We start from the raw sequence: 14,114 nt of genomic DNA on the forward strand, positions 1-14,114 counted from the left end.
CTAATCTAAGCAAGTGAGCTCACGTCTCCTGGAAGCCTGAAGAGATGATGTGACAGGAGCCAGTGCAGCTGGGCAGACGGTGCAATGCAAGCACCCTCCTCTTCCTCCACCCAACACAGACCCTGTTACGGGAGAGAAGAACAAACAGTGTCTGGGCTGAGCCTTCCTGGGAAAATCCCACTGCTCCCTGTGATCATACGGTAACGTGTTGCCTCTCTATAGCAGCTTCCAGCCCAGCCCACCAGCTCAAAGGCTTTACCCAGCGTTAACCCTGCAGCCTCATGCTCCCTACCTGAGCGGGAGGAGCGAGACCCATTTCACAGAGGGGGCAAGTGAGGTACAAGGCCTCTAAAGGCACATTTTTCCAATGTGGCCTGATTTTGGATGCTTCCATTTTTCACAGCCCAGCTTTAGCTATGTAGGCCTTATTTTCATAGGGACTGCACACCCTCAGCTCCCACTGACTTGTGCTCGGTGTGACAGAGACGGCCATTTCCTGCGCTAGCCTTGAAAGAACTTAGGCTAGTAGGTTCATGTTTTATTGTGGGCCAAGACTGTATATAACTTTTTATGGGGGAGCTATGACAGATATTGCAACCCCTTGTAGCATCTTTGTGTAAGCAGTGTCAGGATGAGCTCCACCCTGACATCTGGTGGTGAGGTGTGGCAAGTTGTGGAAAAGAACTTCAGGGGCCGATCTCATTTGCATAGGCACACCCACCACGCCTAGAATGAGACCATAGCTGCCCAAATGGTCACTTTGGCTGCTGTGGGATCCCCAGTGTCTCTGTTATTGGGGCAGGAAGAATAAATTGTTATTACCCTGATTATGGGAACTGTGCTTGGAACTGTACGTGGCCTTTTGTTATGATGGAGGGATTCACCATCAACTAAGTAGCACTCGCTAGGCAAGGGTCATGGGTTCCAAAACTGTGTGAATGGAGAGAGGCTGGGGACAAGTATTAATACTTGGTGGCATGGGCCCCTTGGTGAGAGCCTTACATGCTGATTGCACTTCCTCCTCTCTCCACTGTGGAATATCAGAGCTAATTTTGATTTCATTAGAAGTCTAGTTATAGGCTGCTGAGCTCACTTTGGGCTGACAGTGCACCAGCACTGGGGCTCCCCTACTACTTAACTGAGCCCCCAAAAATGTAACCCTTCTGCCCGTCAGAGTTGGCAGCAACAAGGGCCGGGTTCAATATCTAGGGGTTCCATTCCAATAACACAATGCAAACCGGCTCGAGCCCCCACCCAGTGACCTGGGACAAATATATACCACCCCCGCTGGGCGCCTCCAAGAGGCAATACTTCCCCTCTCGCAAGCACATAGTCTGAGTGTAGCAAAAGTCTTTTAATAACAGAGAGAAACAATGTGGCATTATGTTGGGGAAACACCACCAACAGGATTCATAACACAACCCATGAGCAAAAACAACCCCACCCCAGGCAAATTGGGGCATGCCCTTTTCCCTTTGGTTCTTGAGTCCAGCAACCCCAAATCACCCAAAGTCCCAAAAGTCCAATGCCCCAAAAGTCTCTGTCCCTGGTCAGGGCAGCCCCAGAGTTCGAAAGTTTATTGGCGGAGCTTTACCTCCCAACCTGGGTGGAAATGGGACGGGGGTAAGAGGCACCTTACGTGATCTGAAGCTGACCGCCCCATAGCTCCATAGCGGCGCTCCGCTCCGCCAGCCGCCCCACGAACTCCTTCGCTCAGCTGCGCTCCGCTCCGCTCCGCCAGCCGCCCCACGAACTCCTTCGCTCAGCTGCGCTCCGCTCCGCCAGCCGCCCCACGAACTCCTTCGCTCAGCTGCGCTCCGCCAGCCGCCCCACGAACTCCTTCGCTCAGCTCCACGGCCCACAAGCAGCTCCTGCCATCCACACACTGCTCCGCGTCAAACTGCTTCACCAGCCGTCCCGCAAACTGCTCCACAATATATCTTCAGGCTCCCCCACTACTTAACACAACACTCAGTGATTTCAGCTCTTAGGTGAATTCAGCTTATAGTAGGGGAGCCCCAGTGCTGGTGCACTGTCAGCCCAAAGTGAGCTCAGCAGCCTATAACTAGACTTCTAATGAAATCAAAATTAGCTCTGATATTCCACAGTGGCGAGAGGAGGAAGTGCAATCAGCATGTAAGGCCCTCACCAATGGGCCCATGCCACCAAGTATTAATACTTGTCCCCAGCCTCTCTCCATTCACACAGTTTTGGAACCCATGACCCTTGCCTAGCGAGTGCTACTTAGTTGATGGTGAATCCCTCCATCATAACAAAAGGCCACGTACAGTTCCAAGCACAGTTCCCATAATCAGGGTAATAACAATTTATTCTTCCTGCCCCAATAACAGAGACACTGGGGATCCCACAGCAGCCAAAGTGACCATTTGGGCAGCTATGGTCTCATTCTAGGCGTGGTGGGTGTGCCTATGCAAATGAGATCGGCCCCTGAAGTTCTTTTCCACAACTTGCCACACCTCACCACCAGATGTCAGGGTGGAGCTCATCCTGACACTGCTTACATCTGGGGTCCATTTTTTAAAATGAACAGTCTATGTATGATTATGTTCTACTCCGTGGGGGGTGGGGGGGGGCCTACCACAGCTCCTCCAGGAACTAAAACCAGAGGGTGGTGATTACGGCAAATCATCCAGGTTGTAAACCCTGCTCCCCCTCTCACCCCTCCTCTGAGAGGTACCACCTCCTGGAAGGCTCACATATACTAGTTCAAACTGGGTCCTCCAGAGACCAACAGACAAAGATGGAACTTTGGTATAAATAGGTGGAGTTTAAACTGACTCAGGCCCTTATTTCTGATCCAGAAAACAGGACCTTCTGCCCCAAAGGGGGAACCCCAATCCTTAGGGAAGGGTTTGAAGGACTGAGACCTTATTGGCGTTGCGGGGGGGTGCAGTTTGGGGGTGGGGGGTGAGCTCTGGTAAGCTTACAAGCATGCACGTAGGTTCTTTTATTGATTTTTATTTTCTGTGTAATACTTTCACCTTAAGAATAAACGTGTTTGCCTAGAAAGAGCTCTGTGGTAACTGGTAAATGCTGGCAATTACAGCTGTTCAGAGCCTTTGGTGCACAGACACTGGTCTGTTTAGGTAGGCTGGCTTGCTGGGAATATCATGGCATAGGCAGGGAGCTGTGCAGCCTGGAAAACCCCCCTTCAGGATGGAGAGTGTTGCAGGTCTCCACCCACGAGAGGTGACGGCTGGAAGCCTAGGGTGGGTGCATTTTAAGGAGCACAGAGGGTGAATGCAGGTGCAACTACCTGATCTGTGACACTCGGTACCTCAGAAAATTAAGCCCTGGGCTTTGAAAGATGGGCAACCAGCAACCAAAACTTGAGGCCACTTTTAGAAAATTTTGGCCTAAGCAATTTAATCACAAACCAGTGACTCGGGGACATTACCAGGAGGAGAACGCAGGTCTCCAGGCTCCTAGTCCTGAGTGGTAACTGCTAAGCCATGCATCCTAACCCTTGTTTACTCACCAAAGGCATAGGGGTTCTATTTAAAGAGGAGAACTATTGCCTGGGAGAAAAGGCCCAGGAGCCCAGGTGGGGCCATCCTATGTAACATGCCTTTTGTTCCCCATTTAGTGTGTCCGTGCCTCTCAAAGTGGAACATGGAGTGCTGGATTCGCCACACCAGAGCAAACCATAGATACCACTGTGATGGGTTGGACCCCCCTTCCGGGATGCCACCTGATGCATTGGGGTCCCACTACGCACACCTGCTCCACCAGCCTGGGCTCCCTCACCCTGGCCTGCTGCACGCACACACACAGGTAGGGACACACTCAGCTGTAGAATCACACAGAGTCTGCAATCAGCTCTGTGTGCGGAGACTCAGCTTGGGGAATTGCCCAGAGCTCTGGTGCACACGCCTTGTGGAGTGTAAACCCAAAATTATGTTGTCTTGAGCGGTATAGAGATCTATACAGTGTGGACTCATGAAATTCGCTCCCTCCCTCAATGTGGAGGAAGATCTACAACAGCTTTTTGCCCCCCACCCAGTTATGAATTGCAAAAGCTGGGTTTTAGAATAAACAAAAAACAAGTTTATTAACTACAAAACATAAACTTTCAGTGATGATAAGAGATAGCAAACAGAACAAAGCAGATCACTGAGCAAATAAAACAAAACACGCAAACTAAGCTTATTACATTAAAGAAATTGGCTACAGATAGTAATTTCTCACCCTAAATGTTGTTTTATGCAGGTTGCAGAGTTTCTTGAAGGTAAACTGCACTGCTTGCAGCTTAAATCTCCAGGTATACCCTTCACAGGCTGAACTTTCTCGCCTGGGCTCAGCCCCTGCCCCCCTCCCCAACTTAGTTCCTTTGTTTCTTCAGGTGTTTTCAGCAGTCTTCCTTCTTGGTCGGGGAGGCAGTGGAGAAGAGCCTAGAAAACTCAGTCCCCAGTTTTAAATAGGATTTGCATATGGCAGGAATCCTTTGTTTCCCAGTTTGACCACTGCCCCCTTCCAGTGGAAAAATACCACAAGCCCAAAATGATGTCCAGTACCAGAAGACAGGATCACCTGACCCTGCAGTATTAAAGCAGCATTCCAGGAAACTTCTCAGGAAGGAGAAAGATTAGTATCTTCAAAGTCCTATTATCCTTCCTAACGGCCCATCCAGGCTGTTTATATACTGTCTGGTGGGCGTTCCCCAGGTGAATACACAGTTGTAATGGTTACATAGTCAATATTTCTAACTTCAGATACAGAAATGATACATGCATACAAATTGGATAATCATAACCTTTCCAATGATACCTCACCTGACGCATCTTGCTTAAAATAGATCTTAGTTATGCCATATTCATATTGGCATATTTCTATGAAGAATAGGGGGCGTAATGTCACAACCGAAAATCCAGTATCCTGCCTCTGCCACTGGACAAGACTAGATGTTACAGAGGAAGACATACCCTTTGTACTCCCACAATACCCTTTGAGCATTATGGGGGAAATTCCCTCCTGACCTCCGTATTGATGCCTTGGAGCCTGAGATTTGATGACCCTCATTTTTATAGCTGTAGATGTCGGGCCTGAAGCCAGGAGGACTTTGTGTGAATAAAGTCGACTGCAAAAGGCCCCTTGTTCTTGGTCCACCAGTTATGCAGTGCCCTGCTCCCAGTAAACTTGCCTGGTACTAGGGCTGGGTTGGCAGAGACTTGCCCGATGTTATGGCTATGGTGCTGAAGGCAGGTCAAAGAAGCGGGTCTTGCACTTGGAGTGGAAGGCAGGGAGGTTTGCGCTGGGCATTAGTTCCTGGGGTGTTTTTCCAAAGTCTCTGACAGACCCCTGAGAAAGCTCTGTCTCCTGCACAGAGGAGTGTCACCCTCGCCACAGACAGTCCCACTGCGCCTGAGGAGTGGAGCTGTCGACCACGCTCCTCATGCTGCAGCCTCAGAGGTCTTTTAGGTATGTCTCCCCCTTTGGGTGTTTGGCCCTTTGCTCCTGCTCCAGCCGGAGGTGCGAAATCAAGCTCAGGGATTGCTCCAAAAGCATTGCTGGTGACTAGGAGTCTCTCTGCTCCTGCAGAGGCTGGGTTTATTGGCTCCCATCCTGCGGCAGGGCCTGCTTCTGGATCTCTCATGGTGTGAACTGGTGCCCAAGGATGGAACCCTGATGCTCTGGGACCAGTGTGCCCAGGGGTGGGGGCCACTCACATGACCCCATCACAATGTTAGACACCGGGGTAGCTGTACCAGTGCAAGTCCTGTGTTACACCAGTGCAGCATGTCTACCCTAGGGGTGAAATCTTGGCCCAATTGAAGACAATAGAAGTTTTGCCATGGACTTCAGTGGGACCAGGATTTCACCCTAGGGGTTTGCACTGAGGCAGCTACATCAGTGCAGAACCCTGCCTCCAACTGCTCACCCCATGTAGAAAAGGCCCACTACTTTTCATTCCTACAGCACCTTCCCCTCCATCGATCTCAATGTGCAGATATTACTTAATCCTCACCTTGCCCATGTGAGCTATTTATTTTTTACTGTAGGTTTATGTTAGGCCTCAAGACCTTGATATGCAGGCTAAGGGTTTTATAAGACAACTGAATTATAAATGAGCCTCTGCTAACTCCGTACAACCCCTTGTCCCTGATATGTCTGGAAACTCTGCAGCCTGGTGGTGACCAATCAAGTAAATATTAATTAAGGGCCTGTGAAAACTAAAAATGTCTTGCGGCATCTCTGCAAAGTTATCAGATGAGCTTCGGCAGACCTGCTTGAAGGATGTAGTTCTACAGACAAGGGCCCTCAGCAAAATGAGGCCTACTCAAGGAGGAAATGCTCTTGGGAGATCAGCGCATGGGGCTGGGGAGCAGGAGACTTGGTTCTGTTCCCTGCTCTTTCGCTACCCAAGCTGGCCAGGACATTGCCTTGCTATAGGATCCTTTAATGAGCACATCTGGTCAGGACCTTGCCTTTACATTTGATCCAAAAGACAGCATCTCCAATAGCACAATGCCCAAGGGCCATGCAAAAGGAGGATGCCATCTAAGGTTACCAGTCACACCCTGCTTAGCTTGTGAAATCTGAGGATCTAGATCAGAGCTGTTAAAGTCAAGCTAAACAGGGGGAAACCCCCCCTCTATAGTTTAGCGGGAGACTTCTAAAGAAAATCCAGCTTGCTGCCAGTCAATAAGGAGATTGTAATCGGAGACAGTAAAAGAACAGAAATGATATCTCATCTAAAGCATTGAGGTAACATCCATTTTCTGTGGACATGTGTTTGCTGCAGCTGTTCACAAGGTGGGACTTCAAACCCCAACAATTCATCAGCTGGCACTGGAATTAGAACAATGTGAGAGATGCGCATGTTTCTGTGTCAATTGCTGTCATGATGTGTATGTCATGCAGCAATCACAATCACAAAAGAGAACGTGTGATCTCGTGATTAGTGAACAGGCCAGGAAGGCAGAACTGCAGGGTTCAATTCCCACTCTCTGACCTTGGGCACGTCACTTAATGGCTATCTGGATCACCTTTTGGCACCCGTTAATAATACCAGTCATGTTTTATATAGGGGGTTAACACTGCTTGCTCACCTCATCAGACTGTTGTGAGGAATCAAGCTTTGTAAAGTGCTGTGAGAACTTCAGATGAAAGGTGCTAAAAGTAAAATGTGGATATAGCAGAGTGGTTAGAAAACATATTAATACTAAAATTCTATTTCTGAACATTACTACTACCCTTGTTGGACAACCGTTTGAGTTATGCTCGAGCTGACAGTTGGAAAGAGTGGCATGTTCACATCAGGTCAACTTCAATGGAGTTGCAACTACTTACACCAGATTGGAATGTGGTCCCAAGAGAGCTACCCTCTGAAGCACGTGTGCCTAATTCCCCACTGATGTTAATAGTTTGGATGAAAGTATATCAAAGGAGTAGACCCCCAGTGACAACTAAGTGTTACATTGGTTTCTAATTGCAAAAATTCTGCATGCAAATTTATGGAAACAGCGATAATGATTTTTCGCATATAGAAACTAGATTTTGTTAATATGCATGTTAGTGCATGCTAATTAGCTCCCTCTGCTGCGCCTTCCATAAGCTTGAGGAAGGCTTATTCAACATGTGTTAAGCAGCTTATCTGGGGTTGTAGCATGTTGGAAAGCAGAAAGAAAAAAGCCAAGTTCCTAAATGCCTCCGACCAGCTCTTTATGAGCAGCGTGAATGGCCTAAGCTAGCGGGTGTTGAGCAGCCCCAGACACTGCCTGCAGCTGGTTATTAGACTGGCTGGAATTGTTGTATGCACTCCCCCCATTTTCTTTGCTTCACACACCTAGGATCGGGGTCACTGCCTCCTGAGGATCCTTTCTTCAACCTGCTCCCCCCTCCCACCTCCAAAATAGTGGATCAGTAACTTTGGATGATTAAAGAGTCATCAAAATACCCAGAGGTAGGTCCACTGCCTCGTGTTTTGTTTAAAAGTAAAAAAAAAAAAAAAAAGGGAAGTTTGTTTGTTTTACCATCAGCAAAAGCGTGTTGAGAAATCAGCGGTTTGCTGGGAAGCAATGGATCTTTCTGTAACCTTGCATTTACCCTCTTGCAGATTTCTCCCTGGTGCTTGTCCTCTGTTGCCATAGAGATGCTAGGCAAGAATAGGAGCTATGTCGCTGCCATCTTCTGGGCAAGTGGGGGATTGCCTGGTACTTTGGAAAAGTCCAAAATGTCTGCCACCTGGAGACGTTTAACGCATACACCACAGGCCCATTTCAGATATGCCAGAAGGGTCCATTAGGTCATCTACTTTGACCTCCTGAATAACGCAGACTGTAGAACTTTATCCACTAACTCCACCCATAGCCCCTGATTCCAAACTGAACAACATGTACTCTTGAATATTATTAATTCAAATGGATATTATCCCACAAGCACCCTTAAAAACCACCTTCATTTGTTAAGTGCCTCCCCCACTCGGGCCTGCTTCTTTGTCTCCTCCCCCTGCTAGGTCTCATCTATTTAGATTATAAACTCTTTGGGGCAGGGACTATATGTTTGTACAGCACCTAACACAATAGGGTCCCAATCCTCTTGGCCTCTAGCTACCACTGTATAAATGTTCTATAAGACTAACGTTGTGTTCCAAGCTAAGAGACATTCCCGTGCTATTATCATGTATGATTATGTCTAATGGCACCTCCTAAAGTAAATAAAGAGAGACAGCCCCTGCCCTGAGGAACTTACAATCTAAGAGCCTGATCCTGCAAGCACTTAGGCATGTGAAAAATATTCTTTACCCGTTGTTGACTTCAGTGGAACTACTCAGAGGAGAATAGTTACTCAATATGCAAGCGTCTGCAGGAGCGGGCCATTAATTAGACAAGATGTAAGCAGCTGGAAGAGAAGGGAAGGAGATATGATGCATCATCATCAAGATTCTGCAGCTGCCCAGGTCAGAGAGGGTTAGTACAAGGGATAACGTAGTAACAGGGCCAGCCTTATAGGTGGGCCACCCACGGTGCCATGGTCACAACCCCACCCCATACACACAACAAGCCCAAGGCCCCATTAGCCTCCAAACTCTGGGCCCAGCACTGGGAAGGGGCAGGGCTAGGAGCACCCCAGCTGGGGGCTCTTATCGTGTACTGGGCTCCAGCAGCTAGTCCCGGTTGGGTAGGGGAGAGCTGGGACTTCCTCTTCCCCTGCATGGGTCAGACCCACCTCGGGCTGGCTCAGACCCACCTCTGGGAACCTCTCCCAGTTACAGGCAGCTCTTCACCCCTCCCTGCCTCCGTGTCCTGCCCCCATCACTCCCCAGCCACAGGGGGAGGGGTCACTGTACACAGAGCGGCTCCCCATCCGCCCAAGGTGCCATTTTCCCTGCAGCCAGCCCTGTGTAGTAAAGTGGGAGATATTCGCTCTTAAGTAGATGAATGGTTTAATGACTCCTTTTGGATAGTTTCTGTGCCAGACTGGGTCTTACCAGGGAATTTGAAGGATGGGTGAGGGCCTTGGAGATCAGCACAGGAAAGGCCTGTAGGAAGTGACATGGAGGAAATTGTTTGTGGAAGAAGCAGATAAATGAACCATGTGACAGATATTAGTCACATCGATTACTTAATGCACTAAACTAATGGCAGAGAATGAGGTAAGAGGGTTATGAGTAGGGTGACCAGAAGTCCCGATTTTATAGGGACAGTCCTGATTTTTGGGTCTTTTTCTTATATGGGCTCCTATTACCCCCCACTCCCATTCCGATTTTTCACATTTGCTGTCTGGTCACCCTAGTTATGAGGGCAGTGCAAGATTCTGTTTGCAATGGAGTCGAATCAAGCAGGATTTTAGGCTGGTATCATTGGCAGATCAGAGTGGATGGGGGCAACACAAATAAGTTCATCGGGGCAGGTGAGGGGTAAAAGCCAAGATAAACGTTGGAAGTTTTGTAGAAAATGGAGAGCGAATATTATTCCTCAGCACTGCAACCAAGAACTACATCTTCTGACAGGATGCGATCTGTACATGTAAACATGCAGCCTACAGAGGTCCCAGGTCCAGATGCAGCGTTGCCCGGCTGCTTAAATCAAGCTGGAGCACCTCCTGCTCAGAATTGTACCTCCATATTAAAAATGAGAACAGGTATGGCCCACCTTGTACAACTGCGTGGGCTGAGTTTTAAAGTTACATGAACAAAGAATAACTATGAAATGCAGAACCACCAACAGTAATAGACAAAATGACTAACTTTTAATAGGTTTATGCATGGGAATCCCATGTTTGTACATTGAATAATAAGATTCATGTCATATATTCATCACCCTGACTCAAAGAATACATACCATTTTACTGTACAAACACACTTTTAAGCCCCATAACACTGTACCAAATAAACCTAGAAGGAGACAACAGAGTCAGCATTATTAAAAAGTGGCACCATAGGGGTCAGATCTATCGAAATTTTTCTTTCCAAACAAATCCCCGAAGGTACAAAATGTCCAAGGTTCTAAGCAGGAACACATTGAAAACTTTGGCCGAGTCACTGGCTTCAGTTCTTCTTCTCTATATTTTCAAAAGAGTTTATGGAAATGACCATATATATTTAAGTATGCAGCTTATCCAATGACAAAGTTATGTATGTTAACAGCATTGCAACAGAATTCTAGAAACACTGGGCAAGTTCCTCGGGCGCTATAAATCGGTGTTGTTCATTGACTTCAAGAGATCTACACTGGCTGCACAGCACCTGAACAAAACCTGTTGCTTTCGATCTCCCCAACAATCTCAGAAGGATGTAAATCTTTTCCATAGACCATCGCTGACCAGATGCTAAATATGGACGCGAGGCTTTCTAAAATAAAGGCTGCGATGGTTAAGTAGAAACTTTCTCCCAGGGACGTTGCGTAGTGGTGCTTATTTAACAAATTTTTGATGCTAGGTTTCTGGATGATTGTAAAGATCCAAGTACAAAACCCCAGAACTAGTGCACAAAGAATGGCTGTGAAGAGAGAGCAAAGAAAAGAAAAACAGTGACTTTATGGCAGTGATTCGCAACCGAGGATACCTGTCGCGGTACTGCTAGTTCACCAGCCTCCCTCCCTCCCTCCCTCCCGAGTTAGACTCACAGAAGACCAGGGTTGGAAGAGACCTCAGGAGGTCATCTGGTCCCACCCCCTGCTCAAAGCAGGGCCAACACCAACTAAATCATCCCAGCCAAGGCTCTGTCAAGCCAGGCCTTAAAAACTTAAGGATGGAGATTCCACCACCTCCCTAGGGAACCCATTCCAGTGCTTCACCATCCTCCTAGTGAAATAGCATTTCCTACTATCCAACCTAGACCTCTCCCACTGCAACTTGAGACCATTACTCCTTGTTCTGTCATCTGCCACCACTGAGAACAGCCGAGCTCCATCCTCTTTGGAACGTCCCCTTCAGGTCGTTGAAGCCCCCGAGTGCCAACTCCCAAAGCAACATCACACTGCCTGCTTCTCATTCAGTTCTGTCCTCCAAAGCAGCACATGTGGAGTAGCCCAAGCTACAGTGCAGATCAGGGAGCGTACGGGTGGTTAAGGATTGTTTGGTTATGTAGCCTCTCCATTCTCCAACTCAATGGAGAGCGGGGTTGGGCTAGGATTGTGATAATCCTCCATTTGAAGAGGACAGAGCTTTCCTCCTTTTTGGAAGAGGCTTAATTGGGCTGGACCTGGTAGGGAGTGAGGGACCTGCAGGACTGAGAGGATTTGGGAGCTGGAAGTGTATGATCAGTTTGTTTCTGTTTGCAGACGTGAGCCTCCCCCGTTACCCCAGTTCCAGATTAGGATAAGAGCATGATGAGCCTGGTCACTTTGCTAGTACATTTTACAATGCCTGGCAAGATTTTCACTCTGAAGCCATTAGGCACAAACATGCTAGAGGACAAGATGAACGCAGCTCCTGGCTTTTACCTTGTAGCTCCTTTATGTGAGCAATACCAGCACAAAGAGAACTAGTCTTTGAGACCTGGGAGCAGAGGGGATTTTCAAAAGGTATTTATGAGTTAGGCACCTTGATCAGTTCGGCATATATACTTCTTTATGCAAAGAATGTTATGCCCCACCCAGTCCCCTGACAGACAGGTGGGAGAGAGACAGACAAAGAGAACAAACCCTGACCTGCACCCTCATAGCTATTAACAGGCAGAACTAGGACCCCTGTGTGTTGTGCTGAAGGTGACCACAGCTCCTGGGTCCTTTCAGTGAGTCATTGACCAGACAACGGGGGTCAGCCAGGCTGCCACTTCCCCCGCCATGGGGCACTGCCTAGTAGCTCTCCTATGAAAAGACTGTATCCGAGATCAATTTCTTCACCAAGAGTGTGACCCAGAAATGCAGCTTCAGGGGAGTCTACAAAACTGCCCACTTCCTCTTTGTTCTGGGTGCTGTGGATGGCACACGTATCAACATGAGGACCACAGGACAGCAAGCTGTTGATGCAATGGCCATCTGTAATGTAAGGATGTGCTTTCCAGGTGCCCAGTTTAAAAATATTCTGTAGGTAACCATCCCAAGAACATTGCTATGATTTATTATTATTGTTGTTATTAATAATAAAATACATAATAATAATAAACACAAATGCGGCTATTTCATCAACCAAACTGCGTCCATCGCCGTCTGTCTAGGTACTTTATGATCTCCATTGATATAGCGTCAGAGTGCCTCACATACAGGTTTGATGGAAAAAATTTGGACAATAGGGTTTCATCCAAATTGAAATTTTCTGCTGGAAATGATCGATTGCACCAAAAATGTCTGTCAGGGAAAGTCAAAATGAAATGTTTCACTTCTGGTTGAGTCAACGTTAATTTCTGCATGAGGTGTTGTAGCTGTGTTGGTCCCAATTGCTGGGTCTGCCTGAGCCACGATGGTGCCTCATGAGTGTTGGAGTTTTGAGTCCCTAATGCCTCCATTCTCCCCTGTGGGCCCAGCTCCCGGCCTGGACTACATTTCCCATGATGCACTGAGATCTCTGGCTGTCACTGAGACCCCCCCCCAGTGTATTGTAAGAGTACCATGATACACGGTAGTGGCTCATCCACAGGTAGAGACCACAATGCATCACAAGAGATGTCCTCAGGCCAGAAAACAGGGCCAATAAGGGAAAATGGGGGCGTGAGGAACCTGGAACTCCAATGGGGCAGCCACAGAGAGTTACGTCAGCTTGACCTGAAACAAAACATTTCATACTGCAGGTCAGAAATTCTATTTTTTCTTTAAATCAGCTCTGGTCACAAACTTTAATGAGTTTATCCTCATAATACCGCTGTGAGGTAGGGAAGAGCAAAGGGCAATTATGTGACTTGCCTAAATTTGTACAATAATCCTGGGAACTGAACCTCAACCACTTGAGTCTCAAACAAGTACCTTCACCACAAAACCATCCTTTTTTCCTCCGACTAAAGAATCTAACAGGATATCGATGGAAGCTTTAATTTAATAGAACTCTCTCATACACTTGCAACGACCTGGAACCCATCTTGCCTAGGGGTGTTTGAAGAAATGAGACACAGCCTTCTATAAAACACACCTCTATTTACACTCCAGATTTCGCAGTACCAGGCGTCTCTCTACAACTGTATTCGCTCCTGCCATGATACTGTGCCAGTTACATGGGCCACAAGAGGATTCTTTTTCTTCTGTTGCAGGACTACATTCTGAGATCAGTTTCTGCTTAAGAGCAGTTTCCTTAAAAGGGCATGGTCAAAACAAAAAAAACTTCATCATAAGCTATTAAAACTGAAAATGAACAATGGCTGATTTATAGATGCATCGATTTTAAGGCCATCAGGGACCACTGTGATCAGCTAGTTGCTTTTCATGCTGGCTGTTTACTTATTGCATTTGATTCCTTTGGGATGACGACTTTTTAATATGAACGTTTTTATAGAAATCCATTAGAAGCAGCATTCCAAAACAATAGAGGAACCAGCACAACTCAACTGGCCCAGGAGTGAGCAACCTGTGTGTGTTACCAGGCTGGTAAATTTCACTTTTGAATCTAGTGGCGTTCACCTTCTGGTTCTCCTGCAGTAGCCCAATGCTGCTGCTGTTTAGGATTTCAAGCCTGCTGAGGAAAACTTATATGTATTCAAAATGAAGGAACATTTTGTAAAA

The sequence above is a fragment of the Lepidochelys kempii genome, chromosome 4, assembly GCF_965140265.1.
Source record: "Lepidochelys kempii isolate rLepKem1 chromosome 4, rLepKem1.hap2, whole genome shotgun sequence".
Classification (NCBI taxonomy): Eukaryota; Metazoa; Chordata; order Testudines; family Cheloniidae; genus Lepidochelys; species Lepidochelys kempii.